This window comes from Erinaceus europaeus, chromosome 15 (assembly GCF_950295315.1).
Source record: "Erinaceus europaeus chromosome 15, mEriEur2.1, whole genome shotgun sequence".
In the NCBI taxonomy this organism is placed as follows: domain Eukaryota; kingdom Metazoa; phylum Chordata; class Mammalia; order Eulipotyphla; family Erinaceidae; genus Erinaceus; species Erinaceus europaeus.
In genome coordinates, this window is record NC_080176.1 from 74,093,880 (window position 1) to 74,112,393 (window position 18,514).

The following is an 18,514-nucleotide window of genomic DNA, read 5'->3' on the forward strand; positions in this document are numbered from 1 at the left end:
CTCTCTCTCTTTCTTTCTTTCTTTCTTTCTGCATTTAAATGAATGAATGATTGAATGAATGAATGAATGAATGAATGAATGAATGAATAAGTCTTGGAATGTAAATTCCCCAGTGAAGTGTAAGACACCTTCAACTACTGCCTTTCTTACCCATGTCTTCTAATACCTCAAAGTCTCAAAAATGTCTGCAGATTTCAGTTTTTTTATATTGAAAGAAAAACTGCTGGTCAAATAGATGAGAATGGTGTGGGATGTAGGATCTGTGGGCACAAGTTTAGAAACTTCAGGTGACAAAGGGAAAGTTATTGGAAATTCTTTTTATACTCAAAGCGCCACTTCAAACTGAGAAAATACACGGGTCTTTTTTGGACTGGCTCCAGAGACCCTTGGGAATCAGTCTGCCGAGCTCTAACTCTACCTTCACTTTTGCATGTAACTCCTTTTGGATTCTAATAAAGGACAAATGTAGAAAAGGGGTGTTGGGGGGGGGTGGGAATGTATGTGTTTTGCTTCAAACTAGAATTTGGAAGATACTACCTAAAACATGGTTCTTATAAAAATGTTGGAGGCCTGCTTCTAAAACCTTTAGGGATTTCGCTCCTACACCAGGAGCCCTTTGTTTCTAGCCCTCAGATGAACAAGCAAGCATTTCTTAGTTTGGAAATACTGGAATCCACTGGATATGCTTTGTTAAAAGCCAAACAACAGTGAGGACATTGAGGAATTTTTTTTTCTTTCTTCCTTCTTTCTCGCTTTCTCATCATGCATCTATTTGAATAGCCCACTTGGAGCACAGGCTGCAGTGAATTTTTCTGAAGCTTATTCGTGGTGACAGGTTGAGGCCAGACCCTTTCAATATCTCCGTGAATTCACTGGCAAATTAGTAGATTGCCAGCCATAGAGTCTTCTAGTGGGAACTCGAGATTGTGCAAATACAGAACTTAAAAACAAAAAGTGGGGTCTAAAACTATTGCTGTATGATAAAGTAGGTATCTGAAAACATTCAGGTCCTCAAATTATACCGGAATGAGAAGATGGAGAATAGACTCACTTGTTTACAAAAGTATTTCCTAAGTGGCATGTCTTCATCCATCCACATCAGTATCTTCACCAGATCACTTTCCTTTTAATCTATATATATTGTGTCTGCAGTATGAATCCACTGCTCCTGCAGCCATCCCCCCCCCCAATTTTTTTTTTGGATAGAATAGAGAGAGATTGAGGGAGGGGGGAGATAAGAGAGGGAGAGAGAAAGATGGACATCTGCAGACCTGCTTCACTGCTTGTGTAGCGACACCTGTCCCTCCAGGTGGGGAGCCAGGGGCTCCAACTGGGATCCTGGTGTGTGTCCTTGCCCTTTGTACTATGTTTATTTAACCTGGTGTGCCACCTCCTGCCCCCCTTTTTTATCTATTTATTTAAATATTTAATTAATCTATTGAGAGAGAATCAGATCATCAATGATATACGTGATACTGGGGATCAAAATCAGGACCTTATGATACTATTCAACTCTATGCTTATATACAGTTAAGATAAGCATAGAGTTGAATAGTATCAAATACATTCACAGTATTTATGCCAAATCCTGTTCTAGGGAGTACTATGTATCTGTTAAAAGTGAGAGAAGACAGCTTCCAGGAGGTGGTAGAGCAGGTAGCTTGCCAACTCGCAAAGCATAAGGTCCTGAGTTTGATCCCCAGTATCCCCAGACATTTTATGCTCCTCATGTTAAACATTCTGCTTGCTTGAAACCCCCCCTCACCTCCCCCAGTGATACACCTGGTAGAGTGCACACAGTAGAATAAATCTTTTAAAAAAATGAAAGAAATAAAAAAGAAAAGAAAAAGCAAGAGGGAGTCGGGTGGCAGCGCAGCAGGTTAAGCGCAGGTGGCACAAAGCGCAGGGACCAGCGCAAGGATCCCGGTTCGAGCCCCGGCTCCCCACCTGCGGGGGAGTCGCTTCACAAGTGGTGAAGCAGGTCTGCAGGTGTCTGTCTTTCTCTCCCCCTCTCTGTCTTCCCCTCCTCTCTCCATTTCTCTCTGTCCTATCCAACAACAAAGACATCAATAACAACAACAATAATAATAACTACAACATTAAAAATAAGAGAAAGAACGGGGCTGGGTGGTTGTGCACCTGGTTGAGCACACAGGTTACAATGCGCAAGGACCTGGGTTCGAGCCCTCAGTCCTCACCTGTAGGGGGAAAGCTTTTTTTTTTAAAAGATTTTATTTATTCATGAGAAAGATAGGAACCGGACATCACTCTGGTACATGTGCTACTGGGGATTGAACTCAGGACCTCACACTTGAGAATCCAGTGCTTTATCCACTGTGCTACCTCCTGGACCACAGGGGGAAAGCCTTGTAAGTGGTGAAGCAGTGCTGCAGGTGTCTGTCACTCTCCCTATCTCCCCCATCCTCTCCATTTCTGGCTGTCTCTATCCAGTACATAAAGATAATAAATTAAAAAGAGAGAGACAGACAGACAGAAAGAGAAGTAGTGCAGTATCCAAGCAAACTATTCTGTCAACCTCATCCATCATCCATCATCCACCATCCATCATCCATCATCCATCATCCATCATCCATCATCCATCATCCATTCATCCATCATCCATTCATCCCTCCTTCCTCTTTCCTTTTTTTTTTTTTTTCTTCAACAGAACACTGCTTAGCTGTGTCTCACAGTGGTGCTGGGAATTAAACCTAGGACCTTGGAGCATTGGGAGGCACGAGAGTCTTTTGTAGAGTCACTGTGCTGTCTCTCCCACCCTACATTCTGCTTTCTTTTTTTTTTTTTCCTCCAGGGTTATTGCTGGGCTTGGTGCCTGCACCATGAATCCACCGCTCCTGGAGGCCATTTTTCCCCCTTTTTGTTGCCCTAGTTGTTGCAGCCTCGTTGCGGTTATTATTGCTATTGTTGACGTTGCTTTGTTGTTGGATAGGACAGAGAGAAATGGAGAGAGGAGGGGAAGACAGAGAGAGAGGGGAGAGAAAGATAGACACCTGCAGACCTGCTTCACCGCCCGTGAAGCGACGCCCCTGCAGGTGGGGAGCCGGGGGCTCGAACCGGGATCCTTACGCCGGTCCCTGCGCTTTGCGACATTCTGCTTTCTGAACAAACACACAGGACAGGTATTTAGGGAAGTTTTGTATAGTCAGAAAGTAGATGCTCTATAGTTCAAGAACCTTAAAACACAACAAGATAGCAGTCCTCCCTCTCCCCCCATTTATTTCATAAGAGAGACGACCCAGAAGATAGCTTAGCTCCCCAGCAGAGCGTTCACCTTTGAGTGCAAGGCCCTCGGTTCGAGTGTTGGAACCACGTGAGGGCACCATGGGTGCACAGGGTTGGGGGTGGGAGGCTGTGTGGATAGCAAAGCAATGCTGTGGTCCTCCTCCTCCTCTCTCTGTGTCTCTTTGTCTCTGTCTCTTCTTGTTTCTGTAAGAAAAGAAGAGTGAGCAAATTGGTCCAGAGAGAGAGCTGAATGGTGCTCCCACACATGCATGAGGTCCCGGGTTCAGTCCCCACCTCCACGTTCAAGAGAAAGAGCCTGAGAGCGCTCAGCTCTGACGCATGTAATGCCCATGCCAGGGTTGAACTCGGGGCCTTAGGCACATGTCCTGCCTGCTGAGTCACCTCCCCAGCTGCAAGTCAGCACGGGTCTGCTTTTGCCTCTTGAGCAAGAAAGGGAGAACGGGTCATGTGGACTGTCCAGGGGTGGCTTAATTTGGCTGTGTCGGAGGGAGGGAGGCAGGCAGCTTGAGTCACAGGACGGCTCTGTGGGTGGAAGAGGGTGATGGAGACACGCCAACACCCCAGCCTGCCGCAGCTGTGCAGGGCCACCGCCACCTGCCACCTGGGCCGTGACAGCAGCCCACACGGCAGCCGCAGAAGCCCCATGTCACCGCAGGGATCCGCCAGTGTCGCCTGGCCCAGCAGCGAAGGCGGTTGCCACAAGCAGCCTTCGTTAGAGCCTGTTTTCCTCTGCCCCGCTCTTCCTTCTTGGCCCTGCAGGTCGACATGGAGTGGGAAGAACGAGAAAGAGCAGGACCCCGTGTCTTCCTAAAAAGGCTGTCAGGGCCTCTGCGGATCTCAGGCAGGAAGCCAGGGGAAGGGATTTAGTCCTTGGAATGAAAACACGCAGCCTGCTTGGGATTTTTAGTTTGATGGGAGCAGACTCAGGCTCAGTGAATAAGGGAGAATGGGGAAATGGGCACTTTGGGAGCTGACATGCGATTTAATCAAACTACAAATCAAAAATTAAAGATTAAAAGGCATTAACTTTCAAAAAATTTCCTTTAAAAAATTTTGGCAAGCCTGCTGAGGCTTTCTGCCTGTGTGGTTCCACCAGTCTTGACGACTTGCTTCCCGTGTTTTGTTTTGAAGAGAGAGAGAGACAGGCAGACAAGCCACAGGAGAGATAGCACTGCACCAGGCATGCATGCTGCTCTCTTGTAATGCCGGGATCTCAAACCTGGGCCCTGTGCATGGCTAAGTTTGTGCTCGCTCTCCTGGGAGAGCTTTCTCTCTCTCTTTTAGTGTTTGTTTTTATTGATTGGATAGAGACAAACAGAAGGTAGAAGGGTACAGAGATAGCTGGAGCACTGCTTCACTGTGTGTGAAGTTCCCCCCCCCCCCCCCAGATGGGGGCCAGGGCCTTGAATCTGGGTCCTTGCACACTGTAACACTTTTACAGTTGTGCTCTGCCGGGTGCACCACTGCCTGACCTTAGTCAAGAAAGGGAGGAAGGCAAAGAAATACGAGCTCCTGGGGGAGCAAGATAAGCTCAGCTGGAAGGGTGCCTGCTTTGCTTGCACAAGACCCAGGTTTGTGAGCCCTGCCCTCACTGCACTGGAGGAGGCTTCTATGCTGTGGTCTTTGCCTCTCTCCCTTTGTCTCTTTGTCTCATTCTGTCTGAAAATGTGGGCCTGGAGCTTACTTTCTTCATTTGCTTTTGCTACCCATGTTACTATGATGGGACCTGGTGCCCACACAACAAGTTCACCTCTTCCAGTGGCCATTTTTTCCTTCTCTGCTTTTTTTTCTCTGTGATAGGACAGAGAGAAATAGGGGAGAGGGAGATAGAGCTAAAGACGTATAGGGCAGCTGGGCGGTGGCACACCGGGTTAAGCGCACGTAGTTCTAAGCACAAGGTCCCGTGTGAGGTTCCTGGTTCGGGTCCCTGGTTTCCCACTTGCAGGGGGTGGGGGGGGGATGTCACTTCATAAGCTGTGAAGCATGGCTGTGGTTGTCTCTCTCTCTCTCTCCCTATCTCCCTCTCCCCCCTCAATTTCCCTCTCCCTTATCCAGTAAAAAAAAAAAAAAAAAAAGCTGCCAGGAGCAGTGGATTTGTAGTGCAGGCACGGAGCCCCAGTGATAACCCTGGAGGCAGAAAAAAGATACATATAGAGTTACCTGTAGCACTGCTTCACTGCGTGTGAAGCTTCCTCCAGGAAGGTGGGGCCTGGGGCTTGAACCTTGATCCCTGTGCACATCATAACATGTACTCAGCTGGGCTTTCCACTACCAGGTCCCAAGCACCCTTGTCATCCTTAACTGCTGTAACTATGTCTAGAACTTTGCTTCCTTTCTTTTTCTTTTTCTTTTTTTCTTTTTCTTTTTTTTTGCTTCCCTTCCAGGAAGAGGCCGTTGTTGCCTCTGCAGTGGCTGTCAGTCTTTTACTTATTTATTTCTTTTCCCTTTTGTTGCCCTTATTTTCCATTGTTGTAGTAGTTATTATTATTGTTGTTATTGATGTCATCATTGTTGGATAGGACAGAAAGAAATGGAGAGAGGAGGGGAAGACAGGGGGAGAGAAAGATACCTGCAGACCTGCTTCACTGCCTGTGAAGCGACTCCCCCGCAGGTGGGGAGCTGGGAGCTCGAACAGGGATCCTTTTTTTTTTTTTCTTCAGTCTTCTTCAAAGAACCCTTTTCTCTCCAATCCAGCTTTTTTGCTATTCAGAAATTCTGAACATAATGAAAAATATATTGTGAAATTACCTTTCTGCTAAGAACCGCCCCTGTGTTAGCTGTGACCTCTCCTTTTTTCCCTCCTTACTCCTCCCTCCCTCCTTCCTGGGACCACTCAGTCCAAGGAGGTAAATGGCTCCTACCTTCCACTTTCAAGAGATCTGGGCGGGGCTCTGGGGTGAGTTGGGAATGTTTGAAAGCCACCAGAGCCAATGGAGCCTGCTGGGGAAACGGGGTTAAAAGGCATTCTCTGGGCTCCAGTTTGTACCTCTGCTTGTTGCAAGCTTTTCTCCTTGAGATGGAGAGATCCTTTAGAGCAGGCCTGAGCCAAGGTGGTCTAGAGGACTGAGTGGCCAGCTGCCTTCTTGTAGTCCTTCTGATGCCCTCTCACTTGTTTTTTGTGTTGTCACCCCTGCTTTTGCCTGCTCACTCCACCTGGCTCACCTCCTGAGTGCCCGTCCCTGGAGCCTGGTGTAGGATTGGGTTAGCCCTTTCCTGGAGCAAGGAAAGTATGAATAGTTCATTGTGGCCATAAGCCTTCCCTTAGGAAAGTGAAAGTAAAAGGGTGTTGAAATAACTGGGCAGTTACTGCACAGAAATGCTCACCCCCCCACGCACTCTCCCCCACCCCCCCGTCAGTTTACTCCGAAATCAAGAATACGTCACCTTTGGTGACAGCAGTTACTCTTTGAGATGTGTTTGACACAAGGGCTGTGATCTAAGAGCACCAGCCAAGGATGTGAGCTTCCCCACTTCTCTCATCATGGTTTAATTTAGCATGCGAGTTAAAAATACATCTTCAGTCTCTTAGGGCACGTGGGTGGTGGGATCTAACCTTGTCTTCAACATTATTTGCTGAAGTGTTCTGATTTCCACAAGGCTTCTTGACAAAAGGGCTGCCACATCATTCCTTTCTTTGGCTTTAAAAGTCCCTTGGAAAACTATCCAGAATCTGGGGCCAGGGAGGTGACTCAGCGGCACTGTGCATGTCTTACATGTGGGAGGCCCCCGGTTCAATCCCCAGCACAACATTACAAAAAAAAAGACAGAAATAAACAGAACCTTATAAATGTTGGGGTAGTGCTCTGGTCTTGTCTGGTCTCTCTGACATATAGTAAAAACATGAATATCTAAATGTAACAACGAATTCTTAGGCAGATACTGAGCTAACAGGGAGACATCTAGCATGATAGAAACATGCCTCGCCATGGGCTAAGCCTGTGCTATGTTGCTGTATGTAATCATGTTAAAGTGATGTGTACTTCCACCTGTGCTGAGATAGGCATTTAGAAGTCTAAATCCCAATTATTATCAGAGCTTATCTGAGTCTCCTGGAGACTTACTCTGCTATTTACTGCTTCTGGGGTTTGGAATTAATTACTCTTGGCATACAGATGCTTCAAAAATCCAGAGACAAAAGAAATGTGTTTCAAATAAATGGTGGCCTGTTGACTAAACAAAACCATATATACTTATAACCGTCTATTATATTTTAGATTTTTATATTATATTATCATTACTTTTATTTTTTGTGCAGGGCCCTTGAGGTTTGTGATTTCATCACTCCCAGCCCCTTCTCCCTTTTTTTTCCCCCCATAGAGAGGGAGAGAGCTTCCCCTGGTGTGATGCTGGGGTGTGAACCTGGGCCTTGTGGCAAAGTCGTTCCATAGCTCCTGATTTGGGACCTCCAGTGTTCCTGGTAGACACGTTTTTCCTCTCTTATTTTTAAATTAAATTAAATTTTTTTTATTTAAAAAAGGAGACATTAACAAAATCATAGGATGGGGGGTACAACTCCACACAATTCCTGCTACCCAATCTCCATATCCCATCCCCTCCCCGATAGCTTTCCCATTCTCTATCCCTCTGGGAGCAGGGACCCAGGGTCGATGTGGGTTGCAGAAGGTGGGAGATCTGGCTTCTGTAATTGCTTCCCCGCTGAACATGGACGTTGACTGGTCGATCCATACTCCCAGTCTGCCTCTCTCTTTCCCTAGTAGGGTGTGTCTCTGGGGAAGCAGAGCTCCAGGACACATTGGTGGGGTCTTCACTCCAGGGAAGCCTGGCTGGCATCCTGATGGCATCTAGAACCTGGTGGCTGAAAAGAGAGTTAACATACAAAGCCAAACAAATTGTTGAGCAATCATGGACCCAAAGGATGGAATAGTGGAGAGGAAGTGTTGGGGGGTACTCACTGCAAACTCTAGTGTACTTCTGCTTTCAGGTATATATTTTCCCTAGTTTATGGATACCTGTGAACATATGCTCTATCTCCTGGAACCTGGTCTATATCTAGGTTTTGGGACTTTGTTAGGAAGTGAACCACCTGGGATGGAATTAGAGAATACTATGAGAGGAAAGGTCTCATCCGAGTGATGAAGCTGAAGGGTTGTCATTCCACACCTGAAGTCTCCAGACACAGTCTGAAGTGAAGCATGCTGGGGTGGCACTCGTTACATTGATTAGTTTGCGATCAGCGGATGCAATATTATTTGATAAGAATTGGGAGTAGCATACGGGAAAGTGGGCCCTACCCTAGGGTCCCAGGACTGGGGGAAGTTTAGGCTCTATGGTGAGGTTCCTGCTGTCTTAGGGTCTTTTTTCCTCTTAACTTCAGACAGAGACCCCCACACAGAGGAGGGACATCATAGCACTCCTGCACTGTCCCCAAAGTCTCAGGCATGTTTGTTTGTTTTTTCATATTTTATTTATCAATGAGAGGGATAGGAAGAGAGAGAGAGAGAGAGAGAGAGAGAGAGAGAAAGAACCAGACATCACTCTAGTACATGTGCTGCCAGGAATTGAACTCAGGACTTCATGCTTGAGAGTGCAATGCTTTATCCACTGTGCCATCTCCTGGACTCCAGCATGAGTCTCTTTGCAGAACTGTTATGTTATCTACCTCCACCCTGTTTTAATTTTTTTGTAAGTAACTAGTTCGGTGGCATTAAATACTCTATCCCACTTAAACTGTTTCCTGGACTGGGCTGCAGAGCATTTGGCTATGCGCACGCTGTATATGCTCAGGGACCTGAGTTCGAGCCCCTGCTCCCCACCTGCAGGGGGGAAGCTTCATGAGTGATAAAGCAGGTCTGCAGGAGCCTCTCTGTCTCCCTCTTTATCTCTCCCTACCTTCTCAATTTCTCTGTATTTTTTTTAACTTTTTAAAAAATATTTATTTTATTTATTTATTCCCTTTTGTTGCCCTTGTTGTTTTTTTATTGTTGTAGTTATTATTATTGTTGTTGTTGTTGTTGGATAGGACAGAGAGAAATGGGGAAGACAGAGAGGAGGAGAGAAAGATAGATACCTGCAGACCTGCTTCACCACCTCTGAAGCGACTCCCCTGCAGGCGGGGAGCCGGGGTTCGAACCGGGATCCTTTTGCCGGTCCTTGTGCTTTGCGCCACCTGCGCTTAACCCGCTGCGCTACAGCCCAACTCCCAATTTCTCTGTCTTATCAAATAATGGGGTTAAAGGGGGGTGGACAGGCAGTGGCGCACCTGGTTAAGTGTTCACATTACAGTGCACAAGGACCCAGGTTCAAGCCCCTTGCAGGGGGAAAGCTTTGCAAGTAATGCAGTGCTACAGATGTCTCTCCCCCCATCTCTCTTAGTTTCTCTCTGTCTCTATTCAATAATAATAAATAAGGGGCCAGGTGGTGGCTCACCTGGTTAAGCACACACCTTATAGTGTACAAGGATCCAGGTTCAAAGCCTCTGGTCCCCACCTGCAGGGGGAAGACTTCACAAGTGATGAAGCAGGGCTGCAGGTGTCTCTCTGCCTCTCTCCCTCTCTGTCTCTCCCTCCCCTCTCAATTTCTCTCTGTCTCTACCCAATAATGATAATAAAAAAGAAATAATAATAAATAAGTAAATTATTAAAAAAAAAACAAAAGCAACGAAAAAATCTGTTGCCCTCACATCCAGTGAAAGCCCAGTGTATGCTCCCTTCTGTGCTGCCCCAGACCAGAGCCATCTGTTCTGCTCTGTTTCTGCAGCTGCCCGTTCCAGGTTCCAGGTTCCAGGCCCCTCACTCGGGTGAGCAGTGCAGTGACGTTTCTCCAGCTTGTCTGTGTGACCCAGCCAGGGAGAGGTGGTGGGGGGTGGCGGCTGCGGGGCACACCGGCTGCATGTATCTCAGCACACGCCTCTGTTTCTTTCTCCCCCCCTCCCTGCACATCCTTCACTCTTACATGCTTATCTGGCTACAAAACCCCTGAGATCCTCTCCACTTACACAACACATGATGTGCTTAAAGGTCAAAAAGCCTGGCGCACTGGGGCCGTTGAACAAAGATGGCTGGGATGAGCTTTGCACAGAAAGAAGGTAGGTTAGGCCAAGGACTAGGGTACCCCAGCAGCAGGTTCAAAATGGCCAGGCTGGCTGGAGACTTCACAAGCTGCAGGACTTCCTCCTTTCAAGGACCACGTCTTTATTTTAGGGTCAAGCCTTAGGTTGTACACCTTTCTTTCTTTCTTTTTTTTTTTTTAATTTTATTTATTTTCCATTTTGTTGCCCTTGTTTTATTGTTGTAGTTATGATTGATGTCGTTGTTGTTGGATAGGACAGAGAGACATAGAGAGAGGAGGGAAGACAGAGAGGGGGAGAGAAAGACAGACACCTGCAGACCTGCTTCACCGCCTCTAAAGCGACTCCCCTGCAGGCGGGAAGCCAGGGGCTTGAACTGGGATCCTTCCGCCGGTCCTTGTGCTTTGCGCCACCTGTGCTTAACCCGCTGTGCTACCGCCCGACCCCCTGTATGCCTTTCTTGTTCTTCTTTCTGTACCCTCCTGCCTCCCCCACACCATGACTTAAACAGAAGCACAGATTGTTTAGATTGGAGGTTCCCTTTGATACCGGCCCAGGTCTGAGGGCAGATGCTTACGCACTATTTCCTTTCTTGCAGCTCTTCGTTTGAGGGGACAGTTCAGCTTTTTCTGAATTAAACATTTTCCATAAACCATGTTGTGTCCTGGAATCTAGATCATATAAACTGTAGTTGAATGCTCAGCCTCCCCACCCCCTTTCTTTACCCCTTAAAAATGCTTTATAGAGCCCCGCCCCACTAGGGAAAGAGAGAGGCAGGCTGGGAGTATGGATCGACCTGTCAACGCCCATGTTCAGTGGGGAAGCAATTACAGAAGCCAGACCTTCCACCTTCTGCACCCACAATGACCCCGGGTCCATACTCCCAGAGGGATAGAGAATAGGAAAGCTATCACTGGAGGGGATGGGATACAGAGTTCTGGTGAAGGATATTGTGTGGAGTTGTACCACTCTTATCCTATGGTTTTTGTCAGTGTTTCCTTTTTATAAATAAGAATTATTTTTAAAAAATGCTTTATTGTAATGAGAGACCAGATTGTTCCTCAGCTCAGGCTTCTGGTGGTGCTGGGGACTGAACCTGGGAGCTCTGGGGCTGCAGGCCTGACAGACTGGTGCACCAGCCCTTCCCTCTTCCTGTTTTGTTTTTCTCCACAGTTCTAACAGAATAATGGTCTTCTGAATACATTCAGGTTGGGGATAAAAGACTGCCCTCAATAGATTTAAACATCGTTTCTGAAGATTCACAAGACATGATTTCACAGTTGTAGAAAAAAAAAAAAAGACTACTCTGGTTATTCAGCCACATAATAATTTCTGATGAATAATGGAATTTTTCCTGTCCTGGACTTGCCTGTTGGGGACCCTGTTCCCTTGCCTATCTTTTCCATTAGTGTTTCTAAGCATGGCCTATGGGGACCACAGGTCTGAGCTCTTGTCTGTCTGTCTGCACTTAACTGGTGCTCTGTCCTGGTGCCAGAAGTGCCCGGTATCTGTAAGCACCCGAATCGGGTAGAGTCCTCACAGTGAGCGAGGCCCCCTGCCCACCTTCCATGTCGGCAGGCCCCAGGGCCAGAGTACAAATGGAGACCAGATGGCTGAGTATTTTAAAGGCTGCCATGAAATATTTAGATGACAGTGTATTTAAATATTTAGAAGGTATATACTATATGCTAAATATTTAAAAGGTCTAAATCAAGCTGACTCCACCCGGCCTCACCCTAGGCCCCAAAGCCCAATCCTTGGGTCTCACCCATAGGACCCAGAGTCTGAAGACCCCCTGGCTCCTTGGGTTAGCCCTGTGCTGAGTGGCAGCAGGGGCAGCCTCCCTTGTCCCCTTGGAACTGGGCCTGGGCCTCCTGGACAGGACAACTCAAGCTTCCCAGGAGCTTGGAAGGTATGATGATGCCCAGGAGAAACTCCTAGTACCTCCCCCCTCCACAAAGGTCACCTCCCAGGAGACTAGACACCCACTATTTGCCTACAGCCCGCAGCAGAGCCTGGGATCTGCACACACTCGCCTCCTCCCACCACCCTCTGCCACCCAGCCAGCTCCCAGCATTTCAAAAACAAAAACATCGTGGTTTCTCCCATCCTCTTTGGAGCGCTGGCTCAGCAGATAGTAGCACAGTTCTTTGCATGTAGGAGGTCCAGGGTTTAATCCTCAGCACTCCATATGCGCAAGCATTCTTTTTTTTTTTTTTTTTAAATTATTTGGGGGTGGGCTGTGGTGCAGCTGGTTGAGCGCACACATTACAGTGCACAAGGACCCAGGTTCAAGCCCCCAGTCCCCACCTGCAGGGAGAAAGCTTCACAAGTGGTGAAGCAGGGCTGCGGGTGTCTGTCTCTCTTCTCTATTTCCCTCCCTCCTCTTAATATCTGACTGTCTCTAATAACTAAATAAAGATAATAAAAAATTTAAAAATATTTTATTTATTGGGGACAGGAGTTAAGTGCACATAGTAGGAAGCACAAGGACCCGCACAGAGATCCCGGTTTGAGCCCCCAGCTCCCCACCTTCAGGGGGGCTGTCTGCAAAAAATATATATGTATTTTTTTCTTCAGGGTTATCTCTGAGGCTTGGTGCCTGCACTACGAATCCACTGCTCCTGGCGGCCATTTTTTCCTGTTGTTGTTGGGTAGGACGGAGAGAAGTTGAGAGAGGAGGGGAAGACGGGGAGAGGAAGATAGACACCTGCAGACCTGCTTCATCGCTTGTGAAGCGACCCCTCATGCAGGTAGGGAGCTGGGGGCTTGAACCCGGATCCTTGCGCCAGTCCCTGCAACTGCACTTGGCACTATGTGCACTTAACCTGGTGCGCTACCGCCTGGCTCCCTACCACTAGTGTTTTCAGTGGGACTTCACGCCTGCAGGATTCCACCACTTCAGCTGGACTTTTATTTTTGGATGAGGGGGAGAGAGGGAGAGAGGCACCAGAGAGAAGGTCCTAGGATGGGCTGTGACAGGGGGATCAGCTCAGTTGTTCTGTGTAGGAAGCAAGGAGAATGCTGTGCGGGCAAGATCCTTTCCTAGTACAGCTGTCTTTCTTTCTTTCTTTCTTTCTTTCTTTCTTTCTTTCTTTCTTTCTTTCTTTCTCTCTTCCTTCCTTCCTTCCTTCCTTTCTTTCTTTCTTTCTTTCTTTCTTTCTTTCTTTCTTCTACAGCTGTCTTTGTTTCTTCTACAGCTGTCTTTCTTTCTTTCTTCTACAGCTGTCTTCCTTCCTTCTTTCCTTTCTTTTTTTTTTTTTTTCTTTTAGAGAGAGATGTAGAGAGAAACACCAGAGCACTGCTCAGCTCTGGCTACAGCTATGTTTCTTAAGTGACGCTGGTGAATGAGCCCAGGGCTTCAGGCAGGCACAGGATTGCTGAATGGCCCTCCCTCCCATAACTTTCAACAATTTAATTTAATTTGATTTATTTTTGTGACTTCATGACCTTTTGGCTGTGTGATTCCACTGCTCCTGGGCTGATTTTTTTCCCCCCATTCTTTTTTATTTCAGATAGAGTTAGGTCCAGAGAGAGGAAAGTTGAGATGGAGGTAGTTCACAGCTCTACTCCACCATCTGTGTAGGGAACAGAGTTGTGCTACTCCCATGGGGCACCAGAGCTCGAACCTGGGACTCTCTGCTTCATGAGACATGCACCAACTTTAGGACATTGCAGGAGGGGGTAAACATCACAGCACCATTCTACCATCCCTGGAGCCCTCCACTTCTGCTTTCCGTGGTGTTCCCAGGTGGTGCTGGGGCTGGAACCCAGGGTCTTGTGCACAGGAAGGCATGCTGCTTCTGGTTGAGCTATCTACTGGCTCTTGGTAGATCTGATTAAAAGTCATTTTGTTGAGTGGCCGACTGACCTTGAGGCAGCTTATTGGTATGTGTGTAAAACTGAAAATCAATCTCCCCATATAGAGTTGCTGTTTATACTCTGCGGGAATCACTTCTTGTTTATGATCTCACTGGCCAACATCCTGAGGAAGTGAAAGGACTGGGGGGCGGGGGATCTTTTGTTCCTCCAGATACCCTCTTTGCATTTCTGTAACCCCACCCCCCACCACCTATTTATTATGTCTTACTCACCAAGACAACTGCAGTCTGCACTCTATTGAGACTTCTCAGTTTTTACCTGCTGTCCTTCCTCTGCCCCAGGGGGTGTCCAGGAGATGACATTGCAGGGGAGACGTCTTGTCTCCTGAGACTTGCCTGGGGCTCTGGCAGCTGCTCAGACTCCTTGTTTTCCTTAACCTTGAGGCTGGAGGTGTGTGTGTGTGTGTGTGTGTGTGTGTGTGTGTGTGTGTGTGTGTGTGTTTGGGGGAGGTGGGTATCTGTGACAGGTGCTCTGTAGAACCTGGGTGTCTTTCCTCCCGGTTACCCTGGGTTGATGTGTCTGTTCTCATGACTGGTGTGGACAGCCACAGGGGTGGGGATGGGGGCATGTCACTGGTGATTTTGACCTTTACACCTTGCTGAAGTGATGCTCTGCAGGCTTCTCCACTTCAGTTCTGCTTTCTCTGGAAGGTCTCCTTTGGAAGGAAGACGGTGAAAATGGGGAGGTTTTCCGACTTTACCTCCTCACACAGGCACCTCCATACCCCTTCCTTTCCCCCCTTTCCTTCCTCCTGCCCTTCATTTTTTAATTTAAAGGTTTTACGTCCCCTCCCCCTCTCTCTTTGCCTCCAAGGTTATTTCTGGGGCTCGGTGGCTACATTACTGTTCCTGTGGCCATTTTCTCCCCCAATTTTTTGGATAGAACAGAGAAAAATTGAGAGGAGAAGGGAAGACAGAGAGGTAGAGAGGGAGAGAGATAGATACCGGTAGATTTGCATCACTGCTTGTGAAGTGGCCCCCCCACCCCCTTGCAGGTGGGGAGCCAGGGGCTCAAACCAGGATCCTTATGCAAGTTTGTGCCTTAACCTGGTGCACCACTCCACCTGACCCTTCTCAATTTTTTTAAAATAATTATCTTTATTTATTGATTGGATAGAGACCGCCAGAAATTGTGTTGGAAGGGAGTTAGAGTGGGAGAGAGACACCTGCAGCCCTGCTTCACCGCTTGCAAAGCTTTACCCCTGCAGGTGGGGACCAGGGACTTGAATGCGAATCCTTGTGCATTGTTTTTGTTTTGTTTTTACCAGAACACTGTTCAGTTCTGGCTTATGGTGGTGCGGGGGATTGAACCTGGGATGTTGGAGCCTCAGGCATGAGAGTCTGTTTGCATGATCATTATGCTATCTACCCTCCGCAATCCTTGTGCATTGTAACATGTGCACTGAACCAGGTGTGTCACCACCCAGCCTTCTTTATGTTTATTTTATCTAATGTATTTATTACTGGGTAGAGTCAGAGATAAGTTGAGAGAGAAGGGAAAGAGATAGAGAGAGGAACAGACAGAGAGACACCTGCAGCTCTGCTTCACCACTTGTGAAGCCTTCCCCCTGCAGTTGGGGACCAGGGGCTTGAACCTGTGTCTTCGCACACTGTAATGTGTGCGCTTAACCAGGTATACCACCTCCTGGCCCCTTCTTTATTTCACCAGAGCCCTGCTCAACTCGGGCTTATAGTGGTGTTGGGGATTGAACATGGGACCTTTGGTGCTTCAGGCCTGAAAGTTTTTGTGCATAATCATGCAAAAAAACAGCCCATTTTCTGGATTTTTTGCACTAGAGATACCTATTCTTCCACATTCATTCATTCATTCATTCATTCATATTAGCATGGACCCCCAAATAATCATTTTATACTCTAGGTTTGTTTTTCCAATTGTTCTGGTTACTGGGGACTCTCTTCTTTGTCCTCTGTGTGTCTTTGAATTATCTCCATCACTGTAGTTTTAAAATACAGTTAAAACAAAATAACTTGGGGGAGGGTCATCACCAAGACTTATGGCTCCAGGCCACCTTTCTTAGACAGAGAGGAGAGGGAGAAAAGAGAAATACCACAGTGCTAAAGCTCCCTCCAGTGTGATGAGAGTCAGGCTGGACCCTGGGCTGTGTGGATGATAAAGTAGGCATGCTATCATTGTTTCTTTTTTTTTTTTTTATTGTGGAATTAATGTTTTACATTCAACAGTAAGTACAATAGTTTGTACATGCATAACATTCCCCAGTATCCCATATAACAATACAACCCCCACTAGGTCCTCTGAATCCTTGTTTAAATCAACAGAGATCTGTTCATTTATTAATGTGAGAGAGAGCCAGAGCATCACTCTAGCACATGCAATGCTGGGGATTGAATTTGGGACCTCATAATCTCAAATCCAATGCTCTAGCCACCTTTCACATTGCTTCTTCCAGCCTTTATGAGGAGCCCCAACTGAGAACCTCCCTCAGTGGGAGGGAACTGGAAACCCAGATGAATCCACTACTCTTCCTCCTGGCTTCAAAATACACAGAAGGGACACAGCCCTTGTCTCTTCCATCACATAGGTCATTACTTCCATTATTGTCATGAGCTGAAGCCCCAGTGGAGTCTGCTGTGCTCCTTAGGTTCTAGGGAGAATGTATTCCAAGTGGTCCTGGGGTTTGGAGACAATCGGGCTCAGGTTTCCCCTTCTCTGCCTGCCTGCCTTCTGCAGAGCACAGGGGCTGGCTGGGGTGTCACTGTGCACACTGTGAAGATTCTGGGGTCTGAAGAGGCCTGGCGGGGAGATCAGAGATCAGGCAGGTGGGTTGAGGATGGCATCCCTGGCCTCTCTGGGCATCTGCTGTTCCCTTCCCCAGTTCTGCCGCAGCTGGGCCCAGTCTTCCACCTCAGCCCAGTGAGAAGCTCAGAGGCAGAGGCTCGGAGCAGCTGCTCCAGCAAATGTAGCTGAGCGGAACTCTTTTGCATGTGACACAAGTGACATCTGGTCCCCCTGGTTTAGAAGCGGAGACACACGAGGCAGGCTTGCAGCAGCACCGCTCAACATTGGGGTTGGCACTGCCGTGAGCTGTGGGGTACTGTTTCCATGGAAACGTGTGTGTGTGTGTGTGTGTGTGTGTGTGCGCGTGCGCGCGCGCGGGGAAGGTCAGCTGGGGGAGGGAGACAGCAACTTCTCTCTGCTCTTTGAAGAGATCATGATGAAAGAGGGTTGGGTGCTGGGAGGAGCTAAAGGACAGCGCACTAGTGTAACAGGAGAGTGAAGACAGGACCCAGAATACCAAGAGGGATGAACCCTGCAGATTCCTGTGAACGTAAGAACTTGGGGGGGGGTTGTTATTGATTCATGTTCTATAAGGAACCATTCTGGCGTAAAACATTGTGTAGTAGAAACACTAGTGAAAACATTTTATTTGCTACCCTAGGGGTGGCACAGTGGGTAAAGGATCAGACTTGTAAGCACAAGATTGAAAATTTGATCCCAGAATCACATGTGCTTTAGTTCTTTCTGTCCTTCTCTCGAATTAATAAGTAAATACATCTTTAAAACAAACATACTATTTCAGGGAGATAACATAATGGTTACTCAAAAGACATTCATTCCTGAGGCTACAAGGTCACAGGTTCAATCCCTGGCATCACCATAAGCTAGAGCTGAGCAAAATAAATAAAATAAAATAATGACAATGAGAAGAAAATGACCTGGGAGGTGGCCCATTATATAAAGAATTGAGACCTCATGATGTCTGATGTTGATCCCTGGCATCATATGCTCGACCTTCCCGTGGTGCATCCCGTGAGTACCCATTCATTGGGGAAACTGACGATCCTTCCTAGCCGACTGAATCCACATGGATCCCAGTCACTTTCAAAGCCAGCAACAAGCAGCTCCTGCCAGCTTTCAAGCTGTTGGTCCTGCTCTTCGAGTCCTCCAACTTAATGTTGAGGGGCTGTCCTTTGCCAAACGCGTTCTTCTCTCTATATGTGCCAGAAAGGTGCTCTGGTTCTCTCTGTCCTCCTCTCTCTCATTACTAAAAAGCCACTTCATTCTTGGGCACCCTGGCTGTGTTAGGGTGCACGCCTTATCTTGTGTCAGGCTAGCGCCACATCATGGTGGGGCATCACGGACAGCAAAGAGCACTCCATGGATGGTGGCGGTGCTTTGGCTTCTCTTCTCTCCCCCGCCCCAAAAAGTGAGGCCAGGACACAGCTCACTGGGGTTGCGTGTGCTTGAGGTCCTGGATTCACTCCTTGAGCTGCTCTGTGGCTTTCTTCATGGATGGGGAAGCACCTTAACTGGGGTTGCATGCCCGAGGCTCTGGGTTTGATCCCAGGTGCTGCATTTACT

The 18,514-nt window shown here is 47.6% G+C and overlaps 1 protein-coding gene across 8 annotated transcripts in view; it reads left to right on the forward strand.

Moving 5' to 3' along the window:
- The window catches only part of ZNF532 (zinc finger protein 532), a 103,043-nt gene that overhangs the window by 23,143 nt on the left and 61,386 nt on the right, over window positions 1–18,514 (forward strand). Inside the window, exon 4 of one of the 8 annotated variants that reach the window (XM_060173946.1) lies at window positions 12,872–13,044. The exons of the other annotated variants lie outside the window; for them this stretch is intronic. The gene's annotated coding sequence lies outside the window, so the exon portion shown is untranslated. The remainder of the gene's footprint in view (window positions 1–12,871; window positions 13,045–18,514) is intronic. 8 annotated transcript variants of the gene reach the window in all.